Source organism: Pseudophryne corroboree, chromosome 9 (genome assembly GCF_028390025.1).
Source record: "Pseudophryne corroboree isolate aPseCor3 chromosome 9, aPseCor3.hap2, whole genome shotgun sequence".
Classification (NCBI taxonomy): Eukaryota; Metazoa; Chordata; class Amphibia; order Anura; family Myobatrachidae; genus Pseudophryne; species Pseudophryne corroboree.
The window spans coordinates 41,916,300-41,930,621 of record NC_086452.1 but is presented as its reverse complement, the minus strand read 5'-3'; positions in this window follow the sequence as shown (position 1 = coordinate 41,930,621).

Here is a 14,322-nt window from a genome sequence, read left to right as displayed (position 1 = left end):
CACCATTCTGGAGTAAGGGGATTTTATGGTGTCGGTGGACATAAAGGATGCCTACTTACATGTTCCCATTTATCCTCCACATCAGGCTTACCTGAGGTTTGCAATTCAGGATTGTCATTACCAATTTCAAACATTGCGGTTTGGTCTGTCCACGGCTCCGAGGATTTTCACCAAAGTGATAGCGGAGAAGATGGTTCTCCTTCGCAAGCAAGGAGTCACGATTATCCCATACTTGTACGATCTCCTGATAAAGGCGAGATCCAGGGACCAGTTGGTGCAAAATGTTGCACTCTCCCTGACAGTTCTTCAGCAACATGGTTGGCTCCTAAACTTGCCAAAATCACAGTTGATTTCGACAACGCGGTTGTCATTTTTCGGAATGATATTGGACACAGAACTACAGAGAGTCTTTCTTCCAGTGGAAAAGGCTCTGGAACTTCAGAGTCTGGTCAAACAAATTCTGAAACCAGCAAGAGTGTCAATCCATCAATGCATTCGGTTGCTGGGGAAGATGGTTGCGGCCTACGAGGCCATTCAGTTTTGCAGGTTCCATGCCAGAGTATTCCAGTGGGACCTGTTGGACAAGTGGTCCGGGTCCCACCTACACATGCACCGGAGGATAATCCTGTCTTCCAAGACCAGGGTATCACTCCTGTGGTGGCTGCACAGCTCTCACCTCCTAGAGGGGCGCAGGTTCGGGATACAGGACTGGATCCTAGTGACCATGGATGCAAGCCTCCGAGGCTGGGGGGCAGTCACAATGGGAGAAAACTTCCAAGGAATATGGTCAAGTCAGGAAACTTGTCTCCACATAAATGTTCTGGAGTTGAGGGCCACTTACAACGGCCTTCTGCAAGCGGAACATCTTCTTCGAAATCTGCCTGTACTGATCCAGTCGGACAATGTAACAGCAGTAGCGTACATAAACCGTTAGGGCGGATCGAAAAGTAGAGCAGCAATGGCAGAAGACACAAGGATTTTCCATTGGGCGGAAAAGCATACAAGTGCTCTGTCAGCGATCTTCATTCCAGGAGTGGACAACTGGGAAGCAGATTTCCTCAGCAGACACGTTCTCCATCCAGGAGAGTGGGGCCTCCACCAAGAAGGCAGAGGTGACAGGTCGTTGGGGAGTTCCTCAAATAGACATGATGGCATCTCGTCTCAACAAGAAGCTTCAGAGATATTGTTCCAGGTCAAGGGACCCTCATGCAATTGCAGTGGATGCTCTGGTGACACCGTGGGTGTTTCAGTCGGTGTATGTATTCCCTCCACTTCCTGTCATTCCAAAAGTTCTAAAGATCATAAGAAGAACAAGGATCTGGGCGATCCTCATTGTCCCAGACTGGCCAAGGAGGGCTTGGTATCCAGATCTTCAGGAATTACTCATAGGAGATCTCTGGCCTCTTCCTCTGCGCGAGGACCTGTTACAACAGGGGCCGTGCGTGTATCAGGACTTACCACGGCTACGTTTGACGGCATAGCAGTTGAGCGCAAAATCCTAGCCCGTAAGGGTATTCCCAGGGAAGTCATTCCCACACTTATTCAGGCCAGAAAAAAGGTAACGTCTAAACATTACCACCGTATTTGGAGAAAATATGTTTCTTGGTGTGAATCCAAGGGGGCTCCTACGGAAGAGTTTCGCTTAGGACATTTTCTCCATTTTCTACAAGCAGGTGTGGATGTGGGCCTAAAATTGGGCTCGATTAAGGTACGCCTTCGCTGAGTCGAAATCTCTGTATGTGGTCAGAGCTTTGAAGATTTATGTCGCCAGAACGGCTCAGATTAGGAAAACAGAGGCTCTGTTTGTCCTGTATGCTCCCAACAAGGTTGGGTGTCCTGCTTCCAAGCAGATCATTGCACGCTGGATCTGTAACACGATTCAGCATGCTCATTCCACGGCTGGATTGCCGGTACCGGAATCGGTGAAGGCCGGGGGGTCTCGGCATTGCAACTTTGCTGAGCAGCTACTTGGTCAGGGTCAAACACTTTTGCAACGTTCTACAAGTTTGACACCTTGGCCGATGAAAACCTTAAGTTCGGTCAATCGGTGCTGCAGAGTCATCCGCACTCTCCTGCCCGTTCTAGAGCTTTGGTATAACCCCATGGTTCTAATGGTGTCCCCAGCATCCTCTAGGACGTATGAGAAAATAGGATTTTAATACCTACCGGTAAATCCTTTTCTCTTAGTCTGTAGAGGATGCTGGGCGCCCGTCCCGGTGCGTACTGTATCTGCAGTTAATAGTTATGGTTACACATATGTTGTGTTACGTTTATTGTCAGCCTGTCGCTGCTATTATTCATGCCGTTGGCCTGTGTTCTGTTGAATGCCATGTTCTGCGGCATGGTTGAGGTGTGAGCTGGTATGAATCTCACCTTAGTTTAACAATAAATCCTTTCCTCGAAATGTCCGTCTCTCTGGCCACAGTTCCTATAACTGGAGTCTGGAGGAGGGGCATAGAGGGAGGAGCAGGTTCACACCCCTGTCAAAGTCTTAAATAATAATAATAATACTTTATTGTCATCAATAGTTCAATGAACAATCAACGAAACTAAAAAGCAAGCATATACAGAGACCATAAGAACAGAACGAAAAGAGCACTCCTGAACCTAAGACATTCCCAATTGTCAATTTATCTCGGTCCTATCTGGTTTAACATGTTTATTGCTTTTGGGAAAAAACTACCCCTTAACCGGTTAGTCCGACAAAGAATAGAACGGTGACGCCTATTAGATGGCAACACAGAAAACATCCCCCCATTTGGATGAGATAGATCTCCCAAAATACTTCTCACCTTAGTGAGGAGCCTTTTTTCATATATATCCTGAATACAGGGCAGGCTGACTCCAATTACTCTACTTGCAGTTTTAACCACTCTCTGAAGGCACTTACGTTCTACAGCAGTACAGTTCCCAAACCATACCATAATCCCGTATGTGAGGACACTCTCTAAAATTGCTGAATAAAAGTTTACTAAAATCTCCTTACGTATTCCCGCCATACGCATTTTCCTCAATAAGAACAAGCGTTGTTGGGATTTTTTAACAACACATCGTGTATGGGTACCCCAAGACAGGTCATTGGAGATGTTAATGCCCAGGAATTTAAAGGACTCAACTGTCTCCACAACCTGGTTATTTACAACTATAGGACAAGAGGGCTGCTTGTGAGTTTTCCTAAAATCTACAATCATTTCTTTCGGTTTTTTTACGTTTAGAATTAAATGATTAGTTTGACTCCAAGCTTCTAACCTAGCGACCTCAGATCTATATTCTGACTCATCGTCCTTACTTATTAAACCTACGACTGCGATATCATCGGCAAATTTAATAATGTGAACTGACTCCGAATTTGAGAGGCAATCATAGGTAAACAGAGAGTACAACAGGGGACTCAGTACACAACCCTGAGGCACCCCTGTACTGATTACAAGTTCGCTTGACAGGGAATTGTGCAGTCTAACAGATTGGGGCCTGTTGGTCAAGAAATCCAAGATCCATCTACATACAAAGTTGTTCAATCCCAACTGAGATAATTTAGACACTAATGATGTTGGGATTACTGTATTAAATGCTGAACTGTAATCCACAAACAGAATTCTCGCAGAGGAACATGTGGTTTCTAGATGGGTAGCCACACGATGAATCAAGGTGATAGCAGCGTGCCCATGTCTCCTGCGGATCCCGTCTATACCCATGGTTCTAATGGTGTCCCCAGCATCCTCTATGGACTAAGAGAAAAGGATTTATTGGTAGGTATTAAAATCCTATTATTTGCCACAAGAATAAACAAATAAATTGTTTAAAAATCATACAATGTAATTTCCTGTTTTTTTTTCAGATTCTGTCTCTCACTGTTGAAGTGTACCTATGATGGAAATTCAGACCTCTATCATCTTTTTAAGTGGGTCAACCTGCACAATCGGTGGCTGTCCAAATACTTTTTTGCCCCAATATATATATATATATATGTATATATATATTAGTGATGAGCGGGTTTGGTTCCTCGGAAACCGAACCCCCCCCCCGAACTTCACCCATTTTACACGGTTTCGGGGTGGACTCGAATCTTCCCACCTTGCTCGGTTTACCCATGTGTGAGATCACAGGGAGCTGCTGGAGGGAACCTCACATCACGGCACTCAGCAGTGTGGCCCCCTTTCCGACAATCTCAATCCGACTTTTAAAAAAAGTCGGATTGAGGTGAGGAGACGGGTTGCAGTGGGCTATGGGGAGCGGGGCGCCGGGTACGGGGAGCGGTGCGGCGGCTATGGGGAGCGGGGATGAGAGATATCTTGATGGCCGTCCCCCAGCCAGGCACCCCTCTCCCTGCAATGCGGCACTGAGCGGCCGTGATGTGCGGCTCCAGCAGCGCCCTGTGTTCTCACACATGGGGAGCTGCTCCCAGCCGCACGGACACTGGACAAATCCGACACAGTCGGATTAGGCTCAAATCCGACAGTCGGATTTGGCCACTCTATTGAATAGGGGTTGTTGGATCCATTTTAATATACCCCTAATACGCAATGAAGAGATTAATACGCAATGAAGAGACCAATACGTAATAAAGAGACTAAGGGTTCTATTTACTAAGCCTTGGATGGAGATAAAGTCGCTGGAGATAAAGTTCCAGCCAAACAGCTCCTAACTGCTATGCCACAGGCTGTGTTTAAAAAATGACAATTAGGAGCTGATTGGCTGGTACTGTATCTCTAGCGACTTTATCTCCATCCAAGGCTTAGTAAATAGACCCCTAATTCGCAATGAAGAGACCAATATGTAATGAAGAGACTAATACACAATGAAGAGACCAGTACGCAATGAAGAGACTAATACGTAATGAAGAGACTAATACACAATGAAGAGACCAATATGTAATGAAGAGACTAATACACAATGAAGAGACCAGTACGCATTGAAGAGACCAATACGCAATGAAGAGACCAATACGCAATGAAGAGACCAGTACACAATGAAGAGACTAATACGCAATGAAGAGACTAATACACAATGAAGAGACCAGTACGCATTGAAGAGACCAATACGCAATGAAGAGACCAATATGTAATGAAGAGACTAATACACAATGAAGAGACCAGTACGCAATGAAGAGACTAATACGCAATGAAGAGACCAGTACGCATTGAAGAGACCAATACGCAATGAAGAGACTAATACACAATGAAGAGACCAATACGCAATGAAGAGACCAATATGCAATGAAGAGACTAATACACAATGAAGAGACTAATAAACAATGAAGAGACCAATACGCAATGAAGAGACTAATACGCAATGAAGAGATCAGTACTCAATGAAGAGACTAATACGCAATGAAGAGACCAGAACTCAATGAAGAGACTAATACGCAATGAAGAGACCAGTACTCAATGAAGAGACCAATACGCAATGAAGAGACCAATACGCAATGAAGAGACCAATACGCAATGAAGAGACCAGTACGCATTGAAGAGACCAATACACAATGAAGAGACCAATATGTAATGAAGAGACTAATACACAATGAAGAGACCAGAACGCATTGAAGAGACCAATACGCAATGAAGAGACTAATACACAATGAAGAGACCAATACGCAATGAAGAGACCAATATGCAATGAAGAGACTAATACACAATGAAGAGACTAATACACAATGAAGAGACCAATACGCAATGAAGAGACTAATACGCAATGAAGAGACCGGTACGCATTGAAGAGACCAATACGCAATGAAGAGATCAGTACTCAATGAAGAGACTAATACGCAATGAAGAGACCAGTACTCAATGAAGAGACTAATACGCAATGAAGAGACCAGTACTCAATGAAGAGACTAATACGCAATGAAGAGACCAGTACTCAATGAAGAGACTAATACGCAATGAAGAGACCAATACGCAATGAAGAGACCAGTACGCATTGAAGAGACCAATACACAATGAAGAGACCAGTACTCAATGAAGAGACTAATATGCAATGAAGAGACCAGTACTCAATGAAGAGACTAATACGCAATGAAGAGACCAATACGCAATGAAGAGACCAGTACTCAATGAAGAGACCAAAACGCAATGAAGAGACCAAAACGCAATGAAGAGACCAATACGCAATGAAGAGACCAGTACTCAATGAAGAGACCAATACGCAATGAAGAGACCAATACGCAATGAAGAGACCAATATGTAATGAAGAGACTAATACACAATGAAAAGACCAGTACGCAATGAAGAGACTAATACACAATGAAGAGACCAATATGTAATGAAGAGACTAATACACAATGAAGAGACCAGTACGCATTGAAGAGACCAATACGCAATGAAGAGACTAATACACAATGAAGAGACCAGTACGCATTGAAGAGACCAATACGCAATGAAGAGACCAATATGTAATGAAGAGACTAATACACAATGAAGAGACCAGTACGCAATGAAGAGACTAATACACAATGAAGAGACCAATATGTAATGAAGAGACTAATACACAATGAAGAGACCAGTACGCATTGAAGAGACCAATACGCAATGAAGAGACCAATATGTAATGAAGAGACTAATACACAATGAAGAGACCAGTACGCATTGAAGAGACCAATACGCAATGAAGAGACTAATACGCAATGAAGAGACCAGTACGCATTGAAGAGACCAATACGCAATGAAGAGACCAATATGTAATGAAGAGACTAATACACAATGAAGAGACCAGTACGCATTGAAGAGACCAATACGCAATGAAGAGACCAGTACGCATTGAAGAGACCAATACGCATTGAAGAGACCAATACGCAATGAAGAGACTAATACACAATGAAGAGACCAATACGCAATGAAGAGACCAATATGCAATGAAGAGACTAATACACAATGAAGAGACTAATAAACAATGAAGAGACCAATACGCAATGAAGAGACTAATACGCAATGAAGAGACCGGTACGCATTGAAGAGACCAATACGCAATGAAGAGATCAGTACTCAATAAAGAGACTAATACGCAATGAAGAGACCAGTACTCAATGAAGAGACTAATACGCAATGAAGAGACCAGTACTCAATGAAGAGACTAATACGCAATGAAGAGACCAGTACTCAATGAAGAGACTAATACGCAATGAAGAGACCAATACGCAATGAAGAGACCAGTACGCATTGAAGAGACCAATACACAATGAAGAGACCAATATGTAATGAAGAGACTAATACACAATGAAGAGACCAGAACGCATTGAAGAGACCAATACGCAATGAAGAGACTAATACACAATGAAGAGACCAATACGCAATGAAGAGACCAATATGCAATGAAGAGACTAATACACAATGAAGAGACCAATACGCAATGAAGAGACTAATACGCAATGAAGAGACCGGTACGCATTGAAGAGACCAATACGCAATGAAGAGATCAGTACTCAATGAAGAGACTAATACGCAATGAAGAGACCAGTACTCAATGAAGAGACTAATACGCAATGAAGAGACCAGTACTCAATGAAGAGACTAATACGCAATGAAGAGACCAGTACTCAATGAAGAGACTAATACGCAATGAAGAGACCAATACGCAATGAAGAGACCAGTACGCATTGAAGAGACCAATACACAATGAAGAGACCAGTACTCAATGAAGAGACTAATACGCAATGAAGAGACCAGTACTCAATGAAGAGACTAATACGCAATGAAGAGACCAATACGCAATGAAGAGACCAGAACTCAATGAAGAGACCAAAACGCAATGAAGAGACCAAAACGCAATGAAGAGACCAATACGCAATGAAGAGACCAGTACTCAATGAAGAGACCAATACGCAATGAAGAGACCAATACGCAATGAAGAGACCAGTACTCAATGAAGAGACCAATACGCAATGAAGAGACCAATACGCAACGAAGAGACTAATACACAATGAAGAGACCAATACGCAGCGAAGAGACTAATACGCAATGAAGAGACTAATACGCATTGAAGAGCCAGACCAATATGCAATCAGTTAGAATTGAATAGTTAGCGGTGTTGATAATTTCCTCATTGATTTAATAAATGATTCATTGTGCTGCCCCGCACACTCCACAGAGTGTGCTATTTATTCAAGGGAGGGGCAGGTAGAGCATGGGGGAGGGCACCCACTTCCTACCTGGCTTGCTCGAAAGTGGGCCCCTCCTCCTTGGCCGGTGGCAGCGCCATATTCCCCATGACTTCTGGTTAGATGGCACATGTGCACTAGAGATCAAAAACTCTACCACAGTGCCAGAGTCTTTGTCTTCAATGTGTGGTGACCATCTTCCCGAAGTTGTCACTGGGAAGGATGCGCCGCCCAGCACCGGCCAGGAGTAAGAATATTCGGGAGGGAGGAGGCGGACCGGGGCATCTAATGGGCTGTTCCAGCAGCCCAGGCCCGGGTAATTAGTATTACCCCCCCCCCTCCTCTCAGTGCCACTGTATTATTGCATCAGTGCTCCGGTACAAGTGATATACCACCTAATAGTATCTGCAGATCCATCCACATCTAAATTGAATACACCTGTCTTAAATCTAGACACTGACAAATACACACTACACAAAATGACATATGTCCTACTCTAAATGAGTCTCGTTATTGGCTTCTCACTAAGGGCCTGCTTCTGAGTCGCACTAATGCAACTGTACACACGTCTCCATGCGCTGCATCGCACCTTTGCAAGTGCAGCTGTCATTACTAGTGTAACAAAGCTGTTAACCCTTTCAGCTGCACTGTGCCGGCTAGTGAGAAGTGAGGGTTCCTTTTAGGGAAAGTTTAGGTGTCTCACCCAGGTTGTCTACTGTATCTGGGTGATGGTGTATGCATGTATATATAATACTAGGTGCTTCATCGCGCCCTACGGGCGCTCTTCACACCGTCGCAAGGGGCTACGCCCCCTTAACCCTTGCATGCCTTTCTGGGGTTTAATATTTGTATTATATGGAGTATTACCTGCATTCCTTTGTTAGTGGCTAAATATTGCACAATGAAAGGGCGTGCGATGGTGAAGGAGGCGCAGCCCCTTGCGACGGCGTGAACAGCACCTGCAGGGCATGATGTACAGAATGTAGCGGGTGCGGGGGGGACTGCGGATGGTGTCTGTAGATGCTGCGGGTGGAGGGGAGGCAGAAGTGGGGGTGGGGCCCGGATGGGGAAGGTTCGGGAGGTGCTGCGCGTGGGGGAGGGGCAGAGGAGTGGGGGATGCAGATGGGGGAGGGGTCCGGAGGCACTGCAGGTGGGGGAGGGGCAGGGGTGCCACGGGTGGGAGAGGGGCAGGTGTGGGGATGTTGTGGATGGGTGAAGGGTTCCGGAGGTGCTGTGGGATGGGTGTGCCGGGGGTTGGGTAGGGGACCGCAGGCACCATGGGTAGGGTAGGGGCAGGTACGGGTGTTGCGGCGGATGGGAAAGGAGGTCCGGAGGTGCTGCAGGTGGTGGAGGGGCAGGTGCGGGGGTGCCATTGGTGGGGGAGGGGTGGGTGAGGGGGGGACCGCTGATGGAGGAGGGTGTCTGCAGATGCTGCGGGTGGAGGGGGGCAGGTGTGGGGGGAGACGTATAAGGGGGGTGAATGGTGGAAGGGGCCTGGAGGTGCTGTGGGTGGTGAAGTGGTGGAGGAGTGGGAGCCACGGGTGGTGTAGGGGGTCTGGAGGCACAGCATGTGGGGGAGGGGTGGAGTGCCGCATGTGGTGGAGGGGAAGGTGCGGAGGTGTAGTGCATTGGGGAGAGGTCTGGAGGTGCTGCGGGTACTGTACATGCCATAAAAGGTAGTTGGAGGGTATGCAGTAACAGGGCCAGGACAGGGGTGACAGGTTCAGTACAGGGTTGACGGGGCCAGGACAGGGGTGACGGTGCCAGGACAGGGGTGACGGGGCCAGGACAGGGGTGACGGGGCCAGGACAGGGGTGACAGGGCCAGGACAGAAATGATAGGGACAGGATAGGGGTGACAGGGCCAGGGTAGGGGCGGCAGGACCAGGACAGGGGTGACGGGGCCAGTATAGGGTTGACAGGGCAAGCACAGGGGTGACAGGGCCAGGATAGGGGTAACAGGGCCAGCATAAGGGTGACAGGGCCAGGATAAGGGTGAAAGGGCCAGGATAAGGGTGAAAGGGCCAGAATAAGGGTGGCAGGGCAAGGCCAGGGGTGACAGGGACATGACAGAACACAGGGCACGGGAGAGATTGGTATTAGGGACAAAACAGTGGTGACAGACAGATGTGTCTTACCGGAGTCACTGCTGCTGGCTGCTGCTGTTCCATTCCAACCTGTTGGGATCTGCTGCTGCTGGAGACTTGGCATGGCTGACTCTCTCAGGCTGGAGTCCTGCTTTCTCTGCCAGTCCGCATCCCCCCCCCCTCCTCAGTCACACACCGCAGACCTCGCGCAGCTGCCGGGCACTGTGGTAAGGTGAGACTGGAAATGACTGGTTAGCCCCCAGGAGATGCTGCGGCTGGAGGGAGGAGGGGGTCATAGCATGCACGTGGCGCGGACCTCACGGCTTCCGGGCACTGTGGTAAGGGGAGACTGGGAGTGACTGGTTAGCTCCCAGGAGACGCTGCGGCTGGAGGGAGGAGTGGGTCAGAGCCTGCAAGCAGCTCGGATTTCTGCAGCGCTACCCGCCAGCTAAAGTGTGTGAATGAGCTGGGCGCACTCCACTGCGGGTGGCAGCGCTGCAGCTAGCGGTGGGGTTGCCGGGGCTGGAGATAACAGAGGCAGTATGGAACCTGCACAGCGGCAGGTGCCCCACTAAACTGCAGCTAAGAAGCGTGGAGTGTGTCAGAAAGTGACGCTCCTCCGCACCAGAGAGACCCTGCTGAGTATGCCGATGTGGGGGGTCAAGCACATAGTGAGCCGGTGCCCGTCTGTCTGTATGACATACCCCTCACACACCCCCATACCTCCCAAATGTCCCGATTTTCGCGGGACAGTCCCATTTTTTGGGGTCTGTCCCGCTGTCCCACCCGCGGGTCGCAGTGTCCGGCGGTGGGGGGGGGGGCAGTTGGAAAGCTCCTGTACTCGCTGTTCTGCTTAGCAGAGCAGCGGTGAATAGTGGAGACAGAGGGAGAGGGGGCATCAGGGGGTACGGATTACGGGGGGAATTCCAGCAGCAGAGCCGGATTAAGGGGGGGGGGTGGCCAGGGGATACGTACCGTTGGCCCCACAGTTTTAGGGGGCTCCCCGGCTGGAGTAGCTCTGTCCCAGCTCAGAAGCTCCCCCCGTCCTGCCAGCAACAGCGGCAGCATTGTGCTACAGTCAGCACACGCTGCTGCATATTGGCAGGTCTGTGGTGTTGCAGGGAGGCAGCAGTCTCCCTGCTTTCTTCTCCCTGTGCGGGTGTGTAGGGGGAGCGACCACGTCCTCTGGATTTAGCCCTAGCTGAGGGGCCAAAATCCCATAAAAAAAATAAAAATAAAAATCGGAATTTGCATAAGGGGGCGTGGCCGCGCGGGCCGCGATTAGGCCACGCCCCCAACCCACAGCAGGCACAGCAATGAGATAGGGCTCCCCTGTCTCAAGTGCCCTGTGCCCCCCGGACTCATAATCAGCCCTGGGGGCATGCCAGCAGCTCACAGAGCGCTGGGCAAGCCCCCTCACTGACGAAAACGGGGGCCCTCCCGTGAAGCCACGCCCCCTTTTTGCCGAGTGTGTTTCCCTCCTTCTGCCTGGAGAAAGCTCCTGCAGAAAGCTGGGAGGTATGCACCCCTGCCTGTGACATGCCCAATGCCCATGCTATCTGCTTCTGCTCCTAGTCTCCTGTAGATTTGGCCAGATCTCTGTGACTCATTTGAATAACTCCGCCCACTGTTGTGACTCCGCCCAGCGTTAGCAAATGAATCACAAGGTCACAGAATAGGGCTATTATATAGGAGATGACCCCCATACATCCATATAACGGGTCCATTACAGAGTGTCACACTAGTACGAGAACTTACACCTACCCTAGGCTGGGTGCAAGAGGTACATCTGAAATAGGCATCTCACGGCATACGCACGACTCAGAATGGAACGCAACCCTGGCTACATACCCACACTTCCACGAAAGGGTTCTCTTCTTTGCGTCCGCCCACTTGACACCTGACGCCCGAAAACACACATTTCACGTATGGAGAGAAAGGGCCGGGATGCGTCTGTCTCGGACTCACCCGAAAATATGTAAAGACGTGTGTATTTGCTAGTGAGAGCAGGAGCAGTTTGCTAAAATACAGCACTTCATGTGAATCAGGCTTTAAATCGGCACTCGGGTGTTTGGTTGTACGTCTGTGGAGATTAGATTGTAAGCTCCACTGAGACCGGGGTCTGAGGGTCCTGAACGAAACACTCTGATTGCAGAATATGATGCCATTATATAAATAAAGTCTAACAGTAAAAGCACTTTAACCTGCTCTTTAAAAACGCCATAAGTTAGGATGGCGGGGCTTCCCACGGAACGTGCGATTCTGCCAGTAGTCTGTGTACATTACAGTAGACTTCACACCTTATCACAGACTACAAAGAGGCTGCGGTCTGTCAGATACCCTGCTGTCACTTTTACTTCTGCTGCCTTTGATGTGATGATATGGCTTCCCCAGCTTCCATTATTCCAGGCTCTGGGTTTTTTTTATTTAACTGTGCAATTAAAACCTACAGCTGCAGTAGCTTCGTTACCCAACTTCAGTTGCATCTGACCCACCTCCATGAAAGAGGAGTTCTTTTATCTTCTGCTAATTGTTGGCATGAGGCGGGCAATAAAACAAGAAGCCATTGATTTATTATTTAACCCGCAGGTAGTTTCTAAAGGAAGACTGATTGGAAAGTCTGTGCGAACTAATGTCAGTCAGCTGCAGATAAATTAATTTACCACGTCTGTGGGTTCCTGGGTCCTGTGTTTTCCATCTTCTATAACATCTACAGCACTCGCGTCTTGTGCTAATGGGAAGAATCGCCAATAGGTCCAAAGCTTTGTGTTATTATATTTAAAATATAAGCAGTGATTTCTCAGTCACAATAATAGATCACTTTATTCCCTAGTGCCAGAAATAAAAATGCAAACTCTTAGCGAACGCTTTTCGTCTGAAATAAAGGTATGCATTGTAATCAGCGCCAGAAGAGATTTTTAATTAATTTTAATTAGACTTTCGCTGCCGTTTTGTTTACATTCCAAGCATCTGTCTTGGCTTTCAGGGGTAAAACAGGGGCGTGTTATGGCGTAATAATAAAATGTAAGATAAATGAATATACATAGTTGGTACTATTAACAAGGACACGTCAGTATAAAAGGACTACATTGCAGTTAGCATGTGGAGAACATTTTAGTGTTTATTCAGTTTATTTTTAGTAATTTTTTGACAGTTTATGTGGTGCAAAAATATTATGCAGCAAGATACAGAGAATATTCAACCGTTCTCATCAGTCCATGCCCCAGTGGCCCAGTCATTCCGAGTTGATCGCTAGCTGCATTTTTTCGCAGCGCAGCGATCAGGCTAAAAATCGGCAATTCTGCGCATGCGTATGGGGCGCACTGCGCACGCGCATCATACTTTCACAAAAGCCAATGCAGTTTTACACAAGCTCTAACGACGCTTTTCAGTCGCACTGCTAGCCGCAGAGTGATTGACAGGAAGTGGGTGTTTCTGGGTGGTAACTGTCCGTTTTCGGGGAGTGTGTGAAAAAACGCAGGCGTGCCAGATAAAAACGCAGGAGTGGCTGGAAAAACGTAGGCGTGGCTGGCCGAACGCAGGGCATGTTTGTGACGTAAAAACAAGAACTAAATAGTCTGAAGTGATCGCAAGCTAAGAGTCGGTCTGGAGCTACTCCGAAACTGCAGGGAATTATTTAGTAGCAGTTCTGCTAATCTTTCGTTCGCACTTCTGCTAAGCTAAGATACACTCCCAGAGGGCGGCAGCTTAGCGTTTGCACTGCTGCTAAAAGCAGCTAGCGAGCGAACAACTCGGAATGAGGGCCTATATTCGCTGCCACTTGTACACAAACACAGAGGTGGGCTGGGCCGGGGGGCCGGTCCCATCTTAAGCATCTTGGGATGGGTGCTGGTACCACGGTGTTGCAGGATGCTATTTCCAAAGGCAGTGCCAGGTCGGGTGGCCTCGCCCCCTCCCTGTTCCTCTCTCCTCCCCTGCTTGCTCTTGGAGGGCAGTGCAGCCATCATCATTCAGCATCAACGGTAGCCTGTTACTGAATGGCCAGGCACCTGCAGCGAATGAGGACATTCCGGGCTCTCTGCCTCTAATGCCGGCTCATGCTTCCTCTTGTCCCCGGCTCCCCATCACATATAAAACCTGGCACCCCGCCTCTTTCTCCAATCTCCGTCTACTTCTCATTACC